The following is a 23,333-nucleotide window of genomic DNA, read 5'->3' as shown; positions in this document are numbered from 1 at the left end:
TCACACAAGAATTCTCGCATTTGTTGTGAGTCAGTAACATGGAAGCAAATGGATTCTGAATAGTTTTTGCCATCGTATCTTGAGAAACTTAGACAAAAATCACCCAAGCAAGAGTGCAGAGACAACTTCTCTTCTACACTAATGACTAAAAATAAACAAATAATCAAGCTTTTATTTCTCTTCTCCCTCCATTTCCATCCAATCAACTACCTATATGCTTTCTTCCTAGATTTTTTTAAACGTCCTTCCTGCTGTGTACCAATAATATGGGAATATAAAGCAAAAGCCACTTTCAAAACTTTTTTTCTTTGTGCAGATGCAGTGGGTTTGAGGCACAGCACATCCCATATCAGTCTTTGCACTATCTGGCTAGGCTCAAAAGCTTAAAGGAAAATTCCTTGATAAATATCCACAGTGCCATCCCTGCATGAGAACAGTTATCTTCATAGTGTCATGGTTTAACCCCAGATGGCAACCAAGCCCCACAAAGCCACTCGTTCACTTCCCCCCAGTGGGATACAGGAGAAAATCAGAAGGGTACAAGTGAGAAAACTCTTGGGTTGAAATAAAGACACTTGAATAGGCAAAACAAAAGCTGCTCACGCAAGCAAAGCAAAACAAGGAATTCATTCACTCCTTCCCATGGGTGGGCCATCTCCAGGAGAGCAGGGCTCCATCATGCACAACAGTTACTTGGGAAGACAAACACCATCACTCTGAATCAATCTCCCCCTTCTTTTTTCTTCCCCCAGCTCTATATGCTGAGCATGACACCACAGGGTACAGAATATCCCTTGGGTCAGGTGGGGTCAGCTGTCCCAGCTATGTCCTCTCAGAATTCCTTGTGCATCCCCAGCACCCTCACTGGTGGGGTGGAATGAGAAGCAGAAAAGACCTTGACGCTGTGCAAGCACTGTGACCAAAATACCCCTGAATTATCAACACTGTTTCCAGCACAAACCCCAAACATCGCCCCAGCTACTCTGAACAAATTTAACTCTACCCCAGTTGAAACCAGCACACATATATAGAAGACCCTAACTGTCCTGCACAACACATCCTCCCTCCATGAGTGTAAGGAATCTTCTTTACAACACAGTTGCGTTCATGACTGGTTTTATCTTCCACAGATCACTGGGTGCTGCTGTGGCAGCAGGTGCCTTCAGGACTCTGAAGAGCTTTGATTATGGAGAAGCACTATCTTATTCCAGAGAAACGGGGGCCAATTTCAGGGCTGGATCATGGCAGTGGCCGGGTAGGGAATGGTCCCATGAAACACAGCAACACATTTCATGGGGGATTTCCTTTTTACTCTCTGCCTATAAACTCTGTGCCATATGGAGAGCTGGCAAAAGGGAGAGGACAGATGTCTGGAGACATTATAGTTACTATGTTAACTGCCTGTGAGTTTATTCATCAAAAGGTGATCACCCTTTGTTCTAGTAAGAATTTAACTTTCTTTGCTGCTTTGAGAGGTTGACAGCAAATCACTATTACACAGTTCTCAAAAAGTACCAAGTGATTTGCAGCCTGATTAAAAGGCTTGGTTCCTGACCTGAAATACCAAACATTAAGCAAAACCTACAAAGGCAGAAGAACTAAGAGTTGACAGCAACAGAAAAGTAGATAAATGGAATCCTGCTTAGCAGCCATGCAGGCTCTGTACATGCTTGCACACTCATGTAACACACTGGACCAGGCTGGATGTCACAGGGATGCACAGCAAAAAAAGTGCTGTTACACTCAGGAGAAGCTTCTTTTTCTGCATTCAGACAAAAAGGAAGTTTGGAGCACTTAAAGAGGCATAACAAAAACATTCCTGCTTTTTAAAAACAGGGACTTGGATGCGCATGCTGTTAGAAAAAAACAAAACAAAACAAAACAAAACCACACCACAGAGACCATTCACTTTCCACCAGCATTTCACTGAGACAGAGCTCCTGTGAGATGTCCTCGCATTAAACCTGGAGTTCATTTCCTGTGGACTACGATGAACATTAAATGCCCATGTGGTTTGTGCAATTAAGTGAACAAAATAATTTAGAAAATATCTTTCAATATTAAATCTGCTTTTAGAGTTTGCATCCTATAAGCATCACTTCCTGTGAAGGAGTAGCCATTGGCGGTACAAATCTGCATTCTCACAAGCTGAAGATGGAAGTGAGAATTCAGTTCACAGATGGGCATGAAGCCCAAAACTTGTCACACAGTTTGGAGGCATATAAGAGACAGAAAAAATGAAGTCACCTTCACCCAACTTCAACCCATGTAAAGCTGAGGGGAAGCTACTCTGGCATCACCTTTACCTGAGCATTGGATGGATCACAGACATTTGGTCAGGGAGAAGTCAACTACTGCTTTTCCCTGGGAAGGCAGGTTCCAGACGGGAGTTCGTAATGCTACTTAACACAGAAATCTCAGAAAACAGATGATAGAGTAAGCTGGAAAAAGGGGAAGGAGCCGGTAGCGTTTCCCTCAGATTTGCTACCAATATACCTACAATTTGGACGAGCTGGATTGATGGAACAAGGCCAGTTGTATGAGGTTCAACAAAAGCGCCAGGAACTCCACTTGACTCACAACAGTCCCATGCAATGCTACAGACTGGGGAAGACTGGTTGCAAAGCTGCCCACTGGAGTGCTGGTTGACAGCTGCTGAACATAAGCCAGCAGTGAGTCCAGGTGGCCAAGAAGGCAAATGGCATCATGGCCTGTTTCAGGAACAGTGTGGCCAGCAGCAGGAGCAATACAGAGCTCAGCCCCCTCTACTTGGCACAGGTGAGGCCACACCTCAAGTGAGGTGTCCAGTTCTGGGCTTCGCACTACAAGACATTGAGGTGCTGGACCGAGTCTAGAGAAGGGCAACAAAGCTGGCAAAGGGGCTAGAGACTAAGTCCTATGAGGGGTAGCTAAGAAAATTGGGGTTGTTTAGCCTGGAGAAAAGAAAGCTCAGGGGAGACCTTACTGCTCTATACAACTGCGTGAAAGGAGGCTGTAGTGAGGTGGGGGTTGGTCTTTTCTCCCAGGTAAGAAGTGATAGGATGATAGGAAATGGCCTCAAGTTGCACCAGTTGAGGTTTAGATTGGATATTTGGAAAAATTTCTTCACCAAAAGGGTTGTCAAGCACTAGAACAGGTTGCCCAGGGAAGTGGAAGAGCCACCATCCCTTGAGGAATTTAAAAAAAATATGTAGACATGGCTCTTAGGGACCTGGTTTAGTGGTGGACTTGGAAGTGCTAGGTTTATGGTTGAACTCAATCTTATACTCCTTTTCCAACCTAAATGATTCTAAGACTATGCAAAGAGGCTTCTCTTCAGCATCGGACACCTATCCACTGTCACCCAACTGCTGTTAAAGGGTTATAAACTTTTACCCAGTTTATGGCTGTAGAAGACAGTGCAATAAAAAGGCTGCCTCTGTAGAAACAGCCCTCATTAAGTCAGACAGGTAGGAAGACAGAGAAAAAGAAAAAAAAAAAAACAGATGAAACAGTCATTTTTTTATGTAAGTACCAATGTATCTTGGCATCTTCTGCAATGTAGAAATGATTGCCCCCCTCCTTGGAAATGTTTATCATTTACAATGGAGGGGGGAAACAACCTGAAACCATGTTCAGGGAAATGAGAGCTGTACAGTTTTAAAGACGAAAACCCCATCATTTGCTAGTCTATCATCTATTTCTTCTGGCACTTGATGAAATTGCCTGCCTGGATTTTTTTTTTTCTTTTACCAAAATTTAGGTCAGTCACTGTCTCTCATTCACAGTGTCACAGCTGCTCTGAAAACACACATCAAAGCGTTACCTGAAAAAGTGAGCTGCCAGACACCACTGTAACACAGGTCAAGCACACAAACATTTTTCTTTTTTGCCTGTGTAAAAGGCCATGCTTATTCCCCCCTGAACGCAAATCCCAGCCACACGTGAGGAAGCAGATAGAGCAGGAAACCAAAAGCTGCCATCCCATCACCTCATGAAGCGCTGCTCTCAGCACGGAGGTGGGAAGCAACACATCACCTCCCATTGCAGCTCACTCCAACAGGCGGAAAGGATGGTCAGCAACACGCTGAGCGACAACTGCTCACACACAGACCCTGCTCAACCCTCCCAGCTGCCACCTCACATAGCCCATAAACACCGTGATCTTCCCAAGGCCCTTCACACAAGAGGGTTGTTAAAATAGGTGATTCTCTAAAGGAAAGAACTTGGGAGCAAAACAGAGACTATGATAATGAACTGTTCACAAGGGCTTTATCTCCGCAGGGGAGGGATTTGTTAGTTTTAAACTCTCAGCCAGTAGATGATGAAACACTTCTCCCCGGGGTTTACTGACCAACAGTAAACAGCATGCAGGTATGCCTGCATCTTTTTTTTTTTTAAGCTCCTATGACTTCAACACAGGTTTAAAGAAACCCAACACAGATTTGCACCTAACACAGCAACGACAGAGTAACAAGAGGCAACGTCATGACTTTTCTTGCCTGCTGCAATGCTTCCACTCACCTACTTATAATATATGCACATAGAAGCATGAACACAGGATTGGAACAAAACAAAAAACAACAAAAAAAAAACCCAACAAACAAACAAACAAAAAAAAAGGAAAAATGGTGGGGTGAACGCAGTCTATGTTAACCCTCATTCTCTATGCTTTCTCCACAGTGCTATCCTCTAATGCACTTGAATTGTTTCTGATTTGCAGACCATTGCTCTCTAATATTATTGTTCTTTGCCTCAAAAATTGAGGAAAAGGCATTTTTTTTAAGGAGAAAAAATACACACACACCCCCTTAAGTATCAGCTTGATTATTTTTTTGTATTTTAGGCTTTCTTAGTGTGGAGAAGGGTAGATGCCTCCCCTTACCAGAATGTTTTGGTTTTTTTGTTCACTCTATAGCTCAGAGACAAAATCTGAAGCTGCAATTCTCATGCAGTAATGGAACTGAAGGAACTGAGATTTCAAAAAAGATACAAAATACAGAGACTCTCACAATTAAATTGTTGGAAGAGGCAATTCTGAACAGTGGTTTTCAGCAGCTTGTGCTACTAGCAGACACCACTCCCACTTGAAAAGGTACAACAACTTTACCCCAGTTGCCATCCTCTCACAAGAATATTATGAAGAAAAACTCTAAACTCCTGCAACAAAGGTGGAAAAACCCTCTCCTCACACTTAAGAAGCAGCTCATTAAACTCTGCTCAAGGCCAAAACAGCCAATACCCCCACATACCACAAAACTACCTTAGACAGGCAAGGATTTAGCCTTAGCAGACATTCTTTCATCATTTTAAAGTGCTGTGTTATGGCCTCATCCAAACTCCACACCATCACACTAGAGAAGTATTGATGGATATTAATAAATGGGGAATTGACACCTAGCTGCAAACTCAAAACATTATCTTGGACATCATGGGTTTTCTGAATTAGAATAATAAATTTTAACATAAAAAGCCCTATTTGTGGAGACCAACTTGCTTCTACTGTGATTGAAGAACGCGGAAATCAGGCCAAAACAACACTAGAAATGGCCTGGAAGCAGAAAGGCAGCTCTGCCCTTGACAGCAACTTGCTCATAAACCCAGCATTAGCACGGCACTGTCCCAAATATTCTGTTCTGAAACAAGCTATCTTATATCGTGTTCCCTAGTAAATCTGTACAGACACTTAATTCTACACCAAGGAAGACATAGCTCTCAGATGGGAAAAAGTTATCTGAAACTGTTGCCGCAGGACAACAGCAAACGTGTGTCCATAGACCAAGGTGTACCAGGACAGGTTCTCACCTGATTCATGGGCAAATTCCTGTATCTAGCTGCAGGTACAGCCTCTAAGAGAAAGCACACCTTAAATTTCTGAATCGAGAACTGCAATCAGCCAAGGTGGTGCAATATCCTAAACTGGTCTCCTTCTCTGCAACTCTATGTCCTCCACTAGTTTATTTTGGTTACCTGGAAGAGAAACAGACAGCTCTTGGGTATATGGCTATCAGTCAGCTGCAGCATCTGTATATTACTACTAATAAAAGTGCTTTATAAAAACATTATAGATTCACAAACATGAAAACTCCCACAGATCTAAATAGCAGCCATACACCTTATTCTTTGTTTAAAAAAAAACAAACACAAATCAAAAATACAGCATAATATCACATTTAGAAATCATTTGGGAGAGAAGATGAGTACTCAAAGCAGGCACACACTACTGCCCTACATCCTATTTATCCAAAAAGTTTGCATTTTGCTGCAAATAACTACAGGACCAAAAGCAGCCCTGAGAAATCAGTAGACAAAGCACCTTAATTAAAGCACTGAAGTTTCAGCACCAAAGATGAGGGGAGAAGAAATCAAACAACAAAACAAAACAAACAAACAAAACCAACAGAAGATACAGTTAAGATTACTTGTAGGAAGCACGAGGATAATAGCCAGAGAAGCGAGACTCCAGCACTGCCCACCCTCAGACATGCTGCTTGCACAAGGGTTGTTGGAGGCCATGCTAAGGGGAGAAGAGGCAAAGGATGCTTTGACATGGTTTTGTTCCAAGAGATGAAGAGCTATAGCAACATATGCTTGAGTGCGAGCAAGGCTAGGAATAACAACAACGCTTGTGACCACCTAAAACGCAGGCTACAGGAATCCAGAGAGAAGCAGCTTGGAAAATAAAAGAATTGTGACATGGTGGAGGTTAAGATGGATAAGGTACAGTCTTTCCTAGCTGTAAAAACCAATAATAACCATATCTAAAGTGCCAGACAAGTAATTCTCCATCAATTACATATTCTAAAACAAGGCAGCAAGGCACACAATGGTTCTGAAGATAGAAACACAGGAAAAGTTAAGGGACTTGTGGCAGACAACAGAGGAAATCACTGGCTCTCAACTAATCCCCTAGATTACAGCTCCTCTTCCTCCACAGACATCTTGCTTTGAGTTTATTCCTTGTTCAGATTACCTTCCAGTATGTCTGCTCCATTTTTAAGCCCCTCACAACACACACACTGCCAAGATCCTATCAATTTCAACAAAATGGTATGTGGAGTAAGAGGGGGAAGGTCAGTGCTGCCACAGCCTCAGTTTTGGAAACCTTCCAGAGGGAAGCACAATTATACCAAATTTCTTCCTGCTTGTGCCAGTCAGGTTGTTAAAAGCACTGCCTGTGTTTGTACCATGTTATAAGGCCCCTCTGAGAGGTGGAAAGACAGGTCAACGGGATCGTTTAATTTGGACTCAATAGCTACAGAAGAGAGCAACCCTGCAGGAATCTGTTCATTCTTGGGAGCTGAGTTACGGTCACCATTATTTCAGTCCCGAGAGAGCTCAGCAGGCCAGAATACAAATTAAAAGATTATAAATAGCACCAAGCAGGGGTTTTTGTTACCATCTCTGAGGCAGCGCTGTGCTGACCTGCATTCAGGTTTCACCACGAATCTGAAATTCAGCTCAGGCCCCCAAGACAAGTTCAGGGAAGTGTCAGCACCATCCCAGTTACAGCTGTGACTTGGGATAACCCCCTTGCTTTTCTCTCACGGTGCCAGAGGAGTATTTACAACTTCAATTTGAAGCCAGATGTAAATAAATGATTTTGTACAGTCTTAACCAAAGTCCTGATGTCCACAGAAAGCATTCAGAGCAGCAAATCAGAGTTCTCCAAGGGAAGAGAGAGGATATACAATCCCAAACTCATACACACATGCAACCTTCAAGCTCTCTTTCTCCAAGTGGAACTTCACTTGTGCTTGACGTATCCCAACAGAAATAAAGCTTTTTTTCTTACCCTGCTTGGTGATGAGAAGTTGCATGGAATGGTGGGGGGGCAAGGCAAGGAACTGAGATTTGGGAGCCTGTGTTCTGTTTATGCCTCTGCAACACATCTGTGATATGGCCCTTGTTCAGCCTCCCTAACATGCTTGTGCTAAAGCCTGTATGTTTGGTTTAATGTGACTTTTCTGATGGAGAGTACATTCTAGTTTATTCATAACCCTCAAACTGATTTCCTGATCTTTCAGAAAAGGACTTGGGACCATCAAAATAGACCTCGTTTACTATGAGTGAAACATTCTGTGTGTGTGTGTGTGCGCGCGCATGTCTTCCAGCTGCAAATCAAAATGTTTTCCCTGGAATTATTTCAGCTGAATGGAGATTTCAACCCTGGCTCTGAGCCCCCTGCCACAGGTGGTGTAACATCAAGTAGCCAGAATCTTCTACCTCAAAGAGCTCAAAATTTCTATATAGAACAGCTGATGGCAGGACATCAAATAAACTCCAGTGACTATTCCTGCCTTCACAAGAGTAGAAGTCATCAGAATAATGGAGCATTTTCATGACTGGACTCTTCACAGTCGTGACTCATTTCAAGTATGACAAGCATCAGGATATCAGTTCTGACTTCATGGCCTTGAACCCACCACTTTCTAGCACGAGCAAGACGGCTGAAGCCTTATCAATTTTTAGGTATGACAAATGCTAAAAACAGACCTCTTAATGCAGTGTTTTCCAGATCAGAGAGGAAGGTTTCTGCTTTTGATATTCTCCTCCAGAGTTTTTTCAGAAGAGCTGTGAAAAATGACTGGTCTGAACAAAGGAATCCTTCACAATTATCTAGAAGCCTTTAGAAAAGGCTGATGTTAAATGTCACATTTTATGCTGCTATCTCACAGGCCTCAAGGAAGAACAGAGCTTATGTCAGAGTTGGTATTTGTTTTTCCCTCTGCAGAGAGGCATACTTCAGTGGGAAAGCTTCTCTCGGAAAGATACATTTCTTAAGCAAGACAGTGATATGAAAAGGAGAATGCTTTGAAGATCCCTCTCCCCCTTTGAATTACAGAGTTTTAATATATCATTTGGGGTAATAAGACCAGATTATTCCACCAATATTCGAGCTGACCTGGGTTTAGCACTCAATAGCTCTCACCAAAACCCATGCGATTCAGAAAATCAAGTTGCTGAATGCAAGCGAAGACTGCAGAATCTGGCTGAAAGTGAATGTGTAGAAATAACAGCCTCTCATCTCTACACGCATCATTAGGTAATAACATCACAACCCCCGGCGTCCTGCCCGAAGATGCCCGATCCCTGCTTAATAACACCGATGCTCTGGGAGACATTCTGCTGTGCAAGGATTCAAAACCTCCCCATTCTCCGGTGCTCACCATCTCTCCCTTCCCCACCACCTCCAAGGAGTCGGCATCACTCCACACAGCTGCTCTGTACCTGCCCTGCTCCTATTGCTGTCTTTCCACCTGGGCTGCTGCTATCTAACCTTGCCGACAGGACCAATGACTAATCTACCCGTTTGCAAACACCACCAGACTTGCAGCTCTTCCCACGGGCATTTACCAGAGTATTTAAGGAAACGGTTTGCACAGATGGCAGCAGGTTGCTGGAAAACCGTTTAATCCTCCTCCATGTGCTTTGGAGACAGTATTATTCTTAGAGCTGGCAGCACTGTCTTGATCTGTTGTACCAAACTACAGATGTATCAGCCTTTGTATTATTAGACACTGGCAGTTTGCTCCAAGGGGGAAAAAAAAAAAAAAAGGAAAAAAAAACAAAGAAAAAAACCCACACCACAAAATCAAAAGCCCCACAACAAACGAGTGTCAAAGCACTCTTGCTAAGCATTGGTCAGTATGAGCATGCACCCCTCAGCAGGAATGCCAGGAGAGCCCTGGGACCAGCAGAGCTGGGATTACACCCAAGTGGCAAGGGCTGGACTGCAGCCATCCCTTCCAGACACACTCCCACAGACAGAAAAAAACACAAGGGGTACCAGAGCAACAGTGCTCACACATCTGCAGCCCATGATCGGTCCTGCAGTAAACTGCCACTGCTCATCCAGGGACAAGCCCCATTCTGCCATCACCCTAGCTGGCTTGAGGAGAAGGGAAGCCTCTTCTGCTTCCCAAACCACCCAAAACCCACTTGAAGGCCACCAGATGGATATCAGTAAGGGGCTGGACCCCACCCTGCAGCACGAGCACATGCAGATTTCCAAAGCCCAATTTATTCCCTCAGCTCAGACAATATGTCACACGGCTTGTGATAGTTTTGCTACCTAGGGATGCATCTCAATACTCAAAACCAACAGGAGTTAAGAGCAAAATATTGCTGCCCATTCAAAACTATACTGCAGTTCTTTTTTCCTGGGGATTCACTACCACTGTCCAAATATACAAAATGCCCCATAACCAAACAACAATAAAGCAATCTCCTTCCAAGGAGGACATTCACCCACAAAGCCTTCTTCAACATCCTGAATTCAGAGACACAGAGTAAGTGTTGGAGATACAACACAAAAGGGACAGAAACACAGTATTTTTAAAACTGGGTTAAGTGAATTTGAGGTAAGTACAGTCTGTTTAACACTGCAAAAAACACATTTTTTTCAAGAGCATCTTCAAGTCAGTTGCCTAAGATGCTACACCTGGGCTGAGCCACCTGCAGCAGTCTGCCATGAAAAGATGAGAGGATCAGAAATCAACAGGAAGCAGTTATGACAGAACAAAATGTCATGGTGCAACCCCAATTACTATCTGGAAACAAAAAACTAAATTTATTTCTTTTACTTAACGAAACAGTCTTCCTGCCCTAAAAGTCAGAGGGCCCAGCATAGAAAGACATGCCTGGGCACTCAGATGACTCACACCATCTAACTAGAGGGGTACATGCATATGAGACCACATCTGGCTGAGCTTCTTTCTTAGGCATTGCAGCCAAAAAAAATTGCAAATCTCAATGTAATTACACAACAAAAATTTCTAACAAAGAGAAAAGGGAAAAATGGAGCAAAGACTACATAGAAAAACACTGCTTCAGAAAACAGGTTTTATCTCTCCGGAGTCAGGCCTGTCCCATCACTGCTTGTACCTGGCAGAGCATCCAGTGATGGCAGAGGATTTAGGATAAGGCCCATATTTTGGAGTGATTTTGTCAGCTTTTAAGTGGAAAAAAGATGCCCACAACTTGTTTCAATTTCTAGGCTTTAAATAAGATAAACTACATACTTCCAAAAATGCAGGAGCCTCAAGGCACAGACATATTTCTGTCTAAGGTGCAACTAATACATGTCGGCATACCTGCAGGATGCTTAATCAACCTGATTCAAGCACCAGAAAAGAGTGACAAGGGAGCCTTGTCCTGTCACAGATTTACTGTTACTGCTGCCATAATAGACTTGATCAAAAGTAGGTCTCATGCTACAGTTATAATTACAATTTACAATACTAGCAATGTTTGTATTTCGCAGACTTTCAATATGCTTAAAGGTGCTACAGGAACAATTTTCCAAACTAATCCCACCTTTAAAGATGTTTAAGTGATGGAGAAGCCTAATTTTCAATTCTTTTCAGTGGAGCCACCAGTCCTGGCAGGCATGCAGTCACAAACTGAAAGGCGTGAGGGACTTTGTCTGCTCTGAACACAGAGACATCAGATCCTCTCCTGAACTGCCTGCAGCCACTGCCATTTTTTGCTCAGAGCTCACCTTCATGTGCTGGTCTAAGAGTTGCAATGCCTCTGAGGCAGGCTTGCAGGTAGAACTGGCACCCCAGCCTCACAGGTAGCAGTGCCATCAGGGGGATAAAAGAGGAGATCATCTTTTTAACCCATAAAACATAAACCCATAAAACCCCACATTTAAAAAAAAAATAGGAAGTAAAAAAAATCCCAGGCTGGTTCCAAGATTACCGAGGTAGCATCCAGAACGCTGCTTCCCGTACCCTAGTGATACATTGTTGGTAGCTAATTATCTTCTGCAGTTTCCTGCCTTCTTAGTCTTCAAAAGCACTCCACTTTGGGCTCTTAGCCCAAAGCCCATGACACTGACATATACAGTACAATCTCCTTGCTGTGTAGTTAGTGGTGACAAATTTTACAGTATCACCAGTACCTCTGCTCACACACAGTACTTCAGGCTCATCTCTCCCGCAGCACCATCTATTTTTTTATTGGAAACTTCTTGCATATTTCTGTTGACAGTCTTTGAGGCACAGGCAGGTCACAAAGATTAATCTGATAATTTGATTTTCATGATTAATTATCTCTAGATAAGCAGCTTTTCCCCACCTTCTGCAATAGTAGTTATTGCCCAGCCCTGTCCTTAATTCATCACATCAAACTTGATCACTTTTATCAAACTTTGACAGGTTGAGGGTAAAGTCACAAGTGAGCTCTGCCTTGCTGCCCATCAGCTAAGCTTAGGGACAGCAGCTGAGATGGAGAACTGACAGTCTGCCTTGAAATTAGTTCCAGAGTCAGCCCACTGCCACAGGAAGACATCTCTTGCTACAAGGAGAGATGCTCATATTAGCTGAATGTCCTGTACCCCTTGTCATGGCATCAGTGAATGGATGATGAGAAGAAACAAATGCAACCTCCTGCTCTCTAAAAAGAGAAAGTCCTCTTCTTTCTCTTTCCACCTCCCTAATTCAGAGCCTAAAGTGATTCTGCTTCCAATACCACCTTGCTGTGCTGCACCTTCAAAGTGCCACTGAGCCCTTGCTCTGGTGACGAAAGAAGAAAATTACAGTGCAGGGATTATAGTGCAGAGAGCAGTGGCCACAAACAACCTAATTTTCCCCAGAGGCAGGCTGTGTATGCTTTTTGTTGTTCAGAGCCATGTGCAAGGAACTGGATATTTGCAAATAAAAGGAGATTAGGACAAGACATTAATCCAGCATCTGCTGCTCATTCATGCCGTCCCCTGAAAGAGAGCCCAGATACAACATTTAAATCATAACACTCAGTTCTGAGCTGCTGGCAAATAAAATCATCTTCTTAGAAGATGGTAATTAACAGACACACAAAGTTGTGATATTACTTTTCATACACAACTAAGCCTTAAGATGGTTGTAAAACATGGAGTTGTTAAGGAAACAAAGTGAGGTTCCCTTTGGGGAAGGGCAGCTTCCCCTCAGCTGTGCCCACCCATGCACCAAGCCCCAGCAGATAAGATACAGTATGGTCAGGAAGAGGGTGGAAGCAGAAATGGTAACAGGTTGTCCAGAAACCCTTGTTCTCAGAAAGGCCTAACTTCTTGAAGCCTACCAAAATAGCACAACAGGGTTATTGTTCTCAGAGTCAGATGGCAAAGACTTCTGCTACCCTTGGGAATCATTTCTGCTGTTGGATGGAAGGGCACAGCAACAAACGGCATCCACAGCTTTTACAAAAAGCTCTGCTCTGGGCACCACAACACAAGAGTCAAGGGCATCAACCCAGCAAGCTCACTTCTACTTTTTATTTGTTTTCTTCATATCCACAGTAACTACGCAGCTGTCAGTGCTGCTTTTCTGAGACAAAAAAAAAAAAAAAAAGGAGAAAAAATAATTTAAGCTTGGGGAAAAACATCTAGTTCAGAAACACAGATGAAAAGCATTTCATCTCTGCATATTGTCTGTTTTTCTACCAGCAGCTCCTTTTCACAGAGGATTTTGCCTGACAGAGCTGATAGGCACTCACCGCTGCTCAGATTTTGGGTTTGATACCTTTCAGATGTAGCTGGCGCATTTGGTGTTCAAAGGCATCATACACGTGGCACCACCTGCATCTTATGCCTTGGGAATCAAGAGCACGTTTCACATTACAAACACTGGCTGTCTACTACTGCCATCTGATGCTTTCTATTCAGCACTTTTTCAGCTTAATTTCATTTACTTTAAGATGGTTCATTAGAGGTACTTCCCACAGCCTACTTAAAACAGTGATGAGCTGACACACATTTTCATAGATCCAGGTCTCATTGCTTTACCTCAAGTTTCAGGTCTTTGGCAGACAACAACAAGCAAGCCCGGTAAGAGCTGCCTTACAGTGCCATCTGGGTCCCTATTCACAGCACTTCTGCAACCTGGAGTATTTCACCTTCCTAGTGTAGGAGGATCCTGCGCTCAGCAAACCAAACCTTCTGGCCAGTGGCATTCATTTCAGTTACACCTTGGGGAAAAAAAAAATTTGCTTTTCAAGTGAAAATTCAGGTCAAATTTCAGATGAAAGACCTGAGCCAGGAAAGACACTCAGGTAATATATCAGAGGAAACACTTCTCAGTAATTTCTGGAAGACACATGAAGGGGTTTTAGGAATGTAAGTTTCAAATATGCGGATGAGCCCATAGTTAGTGTCAGTCAGTCCCATCACACCACACCAACCAGGGGAAGGGCACAGAGACCCAGCCTAATGGGGTAACTCCAGCTGGTGACATGCAGTGAGGAGACACACATGATAGCCATGAGAGAAGCTTGGGAGCAGGGATGGTTGTGAATGAGTGTGCCCTTTTCTGCAAGAAGTGTCTCACAGTTCCATATGTGACAGACCCCTCATGCCCAGGCCCAAGGTTTAGCCAGCCTGTGAGGTGTCACGCCACTACCTGCACCAGTAGGGTTGGAACTAAATGATCTTTAAGGTCCCTTTCAATCCAAACCATTCTATGAAACCCACACCCACTCAGGAGCCATTTTGGCCCATTATCACTCAGCCTCAGTCCTCCTCTATGGCATTCATAGCTTTAGCACCCAGCAGCTCCAGCCTCCACAGCCCAGCCGCTTTCTGCCTTTTAGGAGAGTGGCCTTTTCCTTGGACCTACCCCACAGCTGAAAAACCCTTTAATTCCCATTTGGAACAGTGAAACAGCCTAAGTGCCTTATGAGATGAAACAGGGTCCTAGACATCAGCATTCAAAGAACAGGTATCTCCAGCAGAGCACACCTCTCATAGCTGGTGAGAGGTAGGAGGTAGGCTTGCTCCAGCCTGGTATGGCCACCCCCTCCAAGATGACTACTAACTGAGTTGGCTGCAATTCCTGGATAAACTGCCCTCATGACACACCACCACTTCCCACCTCCCTCTTCCAGTGTTGTGAAACCAGCCCAAGCATCACTCAACCCAAGCAACCTTTTGGCATCCAACTGGCATTAAACCCACCCTTGTGTTGTCACGCCATTAGTTTAAATCAGTGTTACAGCCAGTTCTCTGATCAATGAAATACAGAAAAACAACTGCAGGAAGGAATTAGCATCTGTAATCCCATGATTACATAAATCCCTTTGGTCAATCAGTTATTAATGGCTGTTATATTTATTGGGGTTTATAGCAGGCCTACAAACCTTAGCCATTAGAAGTAGGCACCAAAAAAGACACTGTAAAAAAGCTATTTGATTACTGACTCCTCACAGTAAGTGCTGACAGAATACAAATTTGGCTCGCTCTACCTCCTGTTAGCGAGCCTGCTAATGAGCTTGCCAATTAAGAGCCAATCTGAAGACCTTGGAGGGGAAGCTGTCAAGAACATGAACTCCCATGCCTCTGAGGAGCAGCTGCAGGACTCGTGTCGAGGGCCACCTTCAGCACTTCTTGCTGATGCCACCCACTGATGCCTTTATCTCCCACAACTCATTCCTCTCACCCAGGAAACACAAACAGTTGTCACACATGCATATTATGGCTTCTAAGGCACGGACAGCAGAAACAAACACTAAAGAGTAAAGCCAAAAAGTAATAAAACCTCCCTTGCTCCTTATCATTGCAGAGGCTTTACTAAGTCGAATGCTAGTCCTACTGTGAAAGTAGCAAAGCTTTAGAATAATAAGAAGAAGAAAAGAAAAAAGTCACTAATTACACATTATAATAACTATTAAATTGTTCTGGGATACATTTTGTATTTTTGCATGTGTGCGTTTCTATTTAAGGAGTCAAGGACAGTTTGGGGGAGAGAATCTGGGCTCCTAACTCCCTTTGGATCTCTCTCTGCATGTTCCTCCCCTCATCAGCAATTTAACTTAATGCAGTTTATGAAAGGAAAGGCAAAAGCATAAATCCTACACCAGTCCAAAACCTCTGGAAACAGAACTTCATGGTTTACAGTGTGGCCAGCTGCAGGGACACATACAATCCACTTCAGCCACAGCACGTGCCACCTCATAACTGCACAGGGTGCAAACATGCAAGGGCTGTGAGCATCTCATACCTCAGTCGAATCTTTCTATCTCCATTACACCCATTTGACTACCTTGGCCTGCCATTTAAGCAGGCAATTTCATTTCAGAACCACTCAACGCTGTACTTCATTGTATTCTTCTTCATACCCAGTCATTTAGTGGGTAACTAACAGTGGCATTTCCAACAGAGAACTGTAACCAACACACTTCACCCACTGCAGTACCCCCAGTGACTGCTTGCAACCAAGGGACTTGTCAGGAAGTGAACAGGAGCTGGACTCCTGGTCCAGGTTTTCTTCTGGATTTACCTGTCCCCCGTTTAATTCATGACACCACACAATAAGTAACCCTCTGGAAATAACCTTTAGCAGAAAACCCTGTTACTAAAATAAAGAAATGCCATAGTTTCTCTGAAACCGTATCATTCTGATGAAACTAATTATGAGAAAGCTGTTGGCTAATGAAAGTTTGCTTTAATATGACTTATGCGATTCATAAGTTTGCTTTGGACAGCATCCAGGTTTTTTAAATTAAATATTAACAGCCTGTTAGCCTATCAAACAAACCTAAGCATGTCAAGTTAGTATTTTAATAGTGTTTTTTCTTCTCCTCCCAGCCTAGGTTTGGCTTCCTAATTGACTTGCTGCTTTAAAGTCAGTAAACTCAAAAGTCTGAGAAGATGTCACACTTTAATGGTTTAGGAGTGCACACTTTGTCTGGGTGATTGATGGATCAAATGTGTGCTGAGGAATGCCGCAATGTTTCTTTCATCATTTCTGCTTCTCATGAGGCTCAGAACTGGACTACCTCTAAACTTCTTTGCTGCTAGCAACAATAATAAAATTATCTCATTCATTATAAATGTAAAATCCATCTTACCATCCTGAAGGGATGTTATTGAACCGACATTACTGTGTGAGCACAGACAAAGGTATATGTGAGAATTTATCACCTAGGATGCAGCTGAATATATGGACCAGGCATGCTGGGCTCTCTCTGGCTCATTAAACTCCTCTCTGGTTATTGCCAGCCCCAACCTGTTCGGCCAATGAGATACGGAAGAGATGCGACAGTGAAAGGTCCTTCAAAAACACAGGCGATAAATGGGATAACATTCACAGATGAATGGTAAGGAAACACTGACACGTTAGTCGAGGGTTGCACGTCTGACAACGGCACAAATGCAGATGGAGAGCCTTATTAAAGCAATATTAAATAATTTTCAGTGTGTGTTTCAACCATAATTATTTACTTTCGATCTTGCCTAATCAAGTAAAGGACTGAAACATTTCTGATCTCAAGATGAGTGTTGAAAGGTAGAAAAGGCTTTAAAATAATATGTATTCTCTTCAAAGTGACTAATATAGACTACACATATATTCACATACCTGTATCAAATTTTCTAGTGCAAGAACAAGTATTTCTGACTGCAGGCCCTGCCAGTGGGATGTGAAAGTCAGGCAGGTTCTCTAAAGCGCTGACATGGCATTTATTAAATGTTTTACATATAAAGCTTAGTTAACAAAACCGCTGACGATGCACAAGCCAGAAAAAAAGCCTGCTCCCTCTCCAGAGCAGGGTGGCTCTCTCAGATTACAGGCGAGTCAGAAAAGGTGTTGAAACTCACTGAGGTCAGGTAAAGGGGCTGGTACAAATACGCATAACATTAGGATAAATCTGCCCAGTGTGTCCCAGAAAGAGAGGACTGCAAGAAATCTCTCGGGATGCAGAGTCCAGTGCACTTGAGCATAAGCAATCAGAGGAAGAATGAATGGGGCAGGAGGGATCAAGAGCACTGCCAATACCCTCCGGCCCTGAAATAGTAGAGGATTTGTTAAATCCCAGGGAGCAGCCCTGGCTCTATTCGGCAAAGGAGGATAAAGCAAAGCCTTGGCAGCGCTGGCAAGGAGGGGGTGGTACTTCCCTTCCCCTCCCCAGATCTGGGGAGGATAACTCGAGGTGACAAGCAGGGCTGAGTGGCCAGGTACCCCAACATTTTTGTGCTCTCACAAGGAGCCACTGGCCTCCCCACAGCTGAGGCGCAGGGGGTTTCAGCATGACCTAACTTGCACTTCAGTACCTGCACAAAGTGTCTGTTTCTGATGTTTGTCAGGCATTTGTCTTCACTCCTCACCTCCACAGCTCCTTTAAAGTCCACTGTAAGCCTAAATAGGGATGTTGGGTGCTTTATCCCATAAAATCCTTCCTGTCCTGCCTCAAACGAGCATCATTTCATTGGAGTAGCTATGTCTCTTGTTCTTTTTTTTCATACCATTCATGGAAATGAAAAGGTGCTCTGCTATATGCAGTCTTGTGCTGACTACATTACATACCAGCAGCGAGGCGGACTTGCAGGTATCAGCTGTGATTTCTCCTCTGCTCTCCACACTTCTAACTCATATGACCACTCTCATGTATCTTTGCATTTTAGACATACCACTCTGAGACTGCTCATTTATCTAGAAATCATCCCCACCACAATGACAAGTCAGGAACACCAATTCCCCCCCCCCCCCCCCCTTCTATAGAGTGGCAGAGAAAACGAAGCAGTGGTAACATAAACATTGCCAGAATAGGCGGGTACATTACTCAACTTTGCCTTAGTAAGAGTCAAGACCAGGGCCACCCAAAAGCATAGTCTCCCCTCTGATTTGGATGGAGGAGATCAATCACACCTGTGTCCACACTGCAGCACTTGTGACATTCCACAGGACAACCTGCAAGTAAAGCAGGGATTCTGTCACATCCAAGGAGAGTTCTGCTGGCTGGCCCCAGCCAGGGCCATTTGCAGGACAGTCGTGCTTTCCTTTGTTCCCCATCTCTTTTCTTCAAACCTTCCTGGTGTTGCCTCCCTTCCCCCTGCCATGCTCTGGCAGGGATGCCGAATGCTGATGAGACAATACTTGATCCATCTTCAAGCACTTATTTTCGGGCAATTAACTTGGCATCATAGAAGCACTTAAGAAACCTGGCTTTCCGGAGTGGGAGACAACTGACTAAAAAGCTAAGCAAGGTAGTAAATTATTGTCAAATGACTAAAAAAGAACAGGAAGGGGGGGGGGGAGGGAAGAGAAACTAACACTTTGATAGAAGACGTTTGCTGCTGTCAGGCCAAATCTGAGATCTGACAAAAAAAGCCAATCTAACAGTTTGAGAAACCATTAGCGTGAGTCCAATACTGGCCGCTATCAATTCTGTCTAAAACAATTGAGCTTTGCCATTCAAGGGTGGATGCATTCTTTTCTGACATCTCCTGATTGCATGTCATCAATTCATCTTTGGAAAAATTAGCCAAGGCAAAGCATTTATCTAGTTAGATAGCACACATTACTCTAATGTTCAAAGGCTTACCAATCACCATGTGGTCTTTCATCACTAACTATGCCTACTATAATATTTTTTTTCTACTTTCAAAAGCAGTAATTTACACATTAACAACATTTTACTGATTTACCTGGTCTTGAATTCAGTTCAGGGGAGCAGAATCACAGGCAATTAATTCAATTTTTCATAAACCAGAAATTTCCAACTCTTCCTTGTGGCATTATTTTCCTGCCCCCAAAATAACACTTCAAAGATGCATTTGCCTTTCATCCCCCAGATGCCAACATCAGGAATAGAGCATGAAAAAAAGCCAGTCTCATACTGCCTGAGCAGTCCCCCTCTGCTGGGCACCTGACTGTTCCCTCACATTCCCTACCTGGCTTTGGGAACAGTGGGGATTTTTTGTAGATCAGAAGCATGTTGATTTTGCAGGCATAGCTTCAGACTTAAAGGGAATAAATAAATATCAGTCTTCCCATGCATAGCTTACAGCTACTCTCCACATTTTTCAGTGGATCTCATTGCAGATCCCTACAGCTACAAGAAGCCTACAGATACCTGCACAGTAAGTTCTCATCTAAGAGAAAAAAAAAAAAAAACTTGCAGGTTATCCTACTGGCTATTCCAGCTACCTCCTCACCTTGTATGTGTACTGCTGCCATCAGTGAGCAATGTCCTGGAGCTGGAACTCCAGTGCAATGCTCTGCAGGCACAGGGGTCAGGGTTGCTTTCAGGAACAAAGGGCAAGAACCTAAGGACAGATAATGAGGGAAAGAAATTCCCCTACTCCCCATGCTTTCAAAGACCAAATTTAACTGTTTCCTTCTGTCTCACTGAATTGACATAATTATGTAAACCACTAATATATGAAAGTCCACAAGGTCCATACAGAAAAAAACAGACCTGCCACCCTTCTATCCACCAACCCACACAAAGAAGCAGGGATATCAAACACCCAGATTTATTCCCATTAACTATTCAGCATCATAAATCAAGCCCTCCCACCACACATCACAGCTCTTGCACAATAGCATCCTTCTAGCACACATTTACATTATTCCCTCAAATGAAAAAAGAAATATTCCATGAAACACTATCTGTGCAATCCTCTTAGATGAGTTTAAAGGAAACAAACCCCAAAATAAAGGCAGGCAATAACCCTAAGAGGCAATACCTTTAAAGTAGGCAGTTCAAGTGGAGCACACAGCACTTCCAGGGTACAGGAGCAAACTTGAAGTCACAACCCTCTATGCAATATAACATATAACAAACCCAAAGTCAGGGTACATAAGAGACAGAAATCAATCCAAACAACCCTCCTTTGCCAACCTGCTTGTTTCTTTCTACAAATAAACACCCTACTACCACCTGGTATGAACTAGTGTCACTGCAGATACAACAGGGAACAAATGCTGGAAAAGTACCTGGCTTGTTGTTTTCACCAAGAAATTAGTTTTATGGGTAAACATGAACACTTAGATCAAGGCTGAATTATCAGCTGCACACTAAGCAGCTGAACAGTGTTCAGGAGGCACTATTACACTCCTGCATTGCAAGCTGCCCCAGTCCTGCTTCCCAGGATATCTAACACACAGGTTCTGCTGCTGTGAAACCCTTCATGATTACAGCAGGATGGTCAGGGTTTATCTATCAGTTCTCAATGCTGGAAAAATTACTTGCTCTCCTGGACTTCCCTCACACTCCTGGGCATGTTCTCATCCTTTGATTTAACCGAGAACACCACATGCTTCAGCCACAATAGCATCAAGGGAAACAACAAGCTACTTTTAAACCTCTATTATCTCTTGATTCAGCCATCCTAGGCTTGACATGTTATCTTCAAACACCACCTATAGTGGAAGCCTAGCCCAGAGCACTTGGATGGGACAACCAGTTAGCCATAGCTCTCCGCACACTTTTCCAGACTCAAGTAATCCAGGGATTTGAAATTAAGCAACACAGAATTTTGCATGCAGGGCCTTCCAAAACTAACTGTCTTCATTAGCACCAATCCAGCTGCAAAAATATTTGTCGAAGCTTCATTAATGCCAAATGGGCCATGCAAGCACACAGGTTTTGTTAAGAGAACCCGAGATACTTAAAAGGTAGGGTGGGCTTCCCTCTCCCGTTTTGGTTTTCTTGGCCCTGCCATCTTTCCCTTAAGTTCAAAAGCTGGCAACAATTTACAACAAATTACTGTGTAGAAGGTATGCACATACATATGTGCCCATGCACGCACACAAGCCACAGAAGTCAGTATGCCTCTTTTAGGGGAAAGAATCCCCCTGCAAGAGTCTGGGCTCAATCCTTGACAGTCAAAATCGACCATTTGCTAACAAAAGTCTTAGGCAAAAGATTATATTCAGGCAGATGTTTCTCCAGAAAGAACACAGCAACCACTGTATTCCAGAAGAGAATCAAGTCTGGAAGTGCTTTGATTTCCCTGTCCTGGAATCCCAGGTAGCACCAGCATACAGACTAGAGCCCCTCTGTGTACCAATTCTACCTTGCCATTGCCCCAAATGGGGGAAGCAAGGGATTTTGGGCCTGGTCTTTAGCACTTCAGGTCCTTAAAAACAAGTACCATTCAAAAAATCAGCATAAGATAGTTTACCTTGTGATATTTATATCTTTCAGGTAGTAATCACCCTACAAACTCCTCTACCTACACGTGCCAAAAAGCTCTCTTAAGTTTCTATCATGGGTTTGCCACAGGGCTAAGCAAGCAAATATTTCTTTCTTAAAGTCCAACAGACAACACTAAGCCACACTTTTCTCTCTCCTCTGCTCATGCCTATGCCATGAGGCTGGATATACCCACGCCATAGTCTGTGCTTACACATGTGATGTTCAAACATATTTCATAGAGAAGAGACACGCTCCTTCATCTCTACTTCAGGGTTTCTACCTGCTCAGAGAGATGTATTCTGTCAAAGCCCAAGTTTAAGTCCATAGAAGGAAAGACCACTGAGAATAAAACACTCTTTGCTGGCAAAACCAAACAAAATGAAGCAGAGAAGGATATAAATCCACAGAGCCTCAGAGCAGGATTAAAAACACCACTTGCCTTCCCTACAGGCTTTGTAGTCCTCATGAGCCTGAGAAGGATGGATTTCAGCAAGTTAAGACCCTAACAGAATACCAAAAGAAACAGCATGCCATGTGTGGTTATATGATCTTCTGGTTTACCAGAGAATTTTGTGAACTGCCCCAACCCTTTCATGGCAGATCAATGAAGATTATAATGGACATCCACACCTTGTTGGGGATTTTCAAGTCTCTCAACCTGCAAAAACAAACTCTTGGGCTTTACAAGTACTGCCAACTGGCCTGTCTACCTGTTAAATTTCATGAGCCTTGAAATGAACACCCAACTCATAGAGATTATAAAATACATCATTTTGTAAGAGCAGTTTCTCAGCTCAAAAAAAAAAAGCAACCTTGAAACACGAAGAGTTCATGGTGAATTTTAATTTCCACCAGAAGTGGCTCCTGTGGAGTTTAAAACGTTCAACCACCAAGTCAGACCCAGACATACCTTGTAGAATCAGATTCACACAAGTTAGGAGGACTGCACCATAACCAGCACAGAGGTTACAGTCTGCAAAACTTACATAAGCAGCAGAAAAGAAAATAAAAAAAAAAAAAAAGAAAAAAAAGAAAAAAAAAAGAAAACTATTAAGTTTGTATATTCCTTCTGTAACGCGAGGGAACATCAAACTCACTGAAGTACACACTGAGATGATAACACAGCCAAAACACAAGGTCTTTGCCTTCTCCTTAGATGCTGCTGCAAAATGGGAAAATCACAACCCAGCACTCGGCAAACTCTGGCACCCAACCCTTGAAAGAGTCTCTGTGTACTCCTGCTCAGTGAGAAAAACCGCAGTAGATTGATGCACACTTAAATAGACCAGGGCTTTTGTGAATATTAAAAGACCTTTTATATAGCCAAGAACCTTTTCTGAAATGTTTCAAACACTCTACCAGTGCAGTGCTCTCCTTCTCCCAAGCTATTTCCTTGGTCAAGAAACAGGTCATACTTCCAAAGGAAAAAAAGAGCCCTCTGATCTCCACCTAAT

The 23,333-nt window shown here is 43.3% G+C and overlaps 1 protein-coding gene across 26 annotated transcripts in view; it reads right to left on the bottom strand.

Annotated features, from left to right (window-relative positions):
- Positions 1 to 23,333, bottom strand: part of ADGRL3 (adhesion G protein-coupled receptor L3) — a 511,112-nt gene that overhangs the window by 348,595 nt on the left and 139,184 nt on the right. The window contains exon 1 of one of the 26 annotated variants that reach the window (XM_064651834.1): positions 5,785 to 5,876. The exons of the other annotated variants lie outside the window; for them this stretch is intronic. The gene's annotated coding sequence lies outside the window, so the exon portion shown is untranslated. Of the gene's footprint in view, positions 1 to 5,784; positions 5,877 to 23,333 lie in introns of those variants that run through there. 26 annotated transcript variants of the gene reach the window in all.

Source organism: Pseudopipra pipra, chromosome 4, assembly GCF_036250125.1.
Source record: "Pseudopipra pipra isolate bDixPip1 chromosome 4, bDixPip1.hap1, whole genome shotgun sequence".
In the NCBI taxonomy this organism is placed as follows: domain Eukaryota; kingdom Metazoa; phylum Chordata; class Aves; order Passeriformes; family Pipridae; genus Pseudopipra; species Pseudopipra pipra.
The sequence above is the reverse complement of the archived record's forward strand: the minus strand, read 5'-3'. Positions and strand labels throughout refer to the sequence as shown.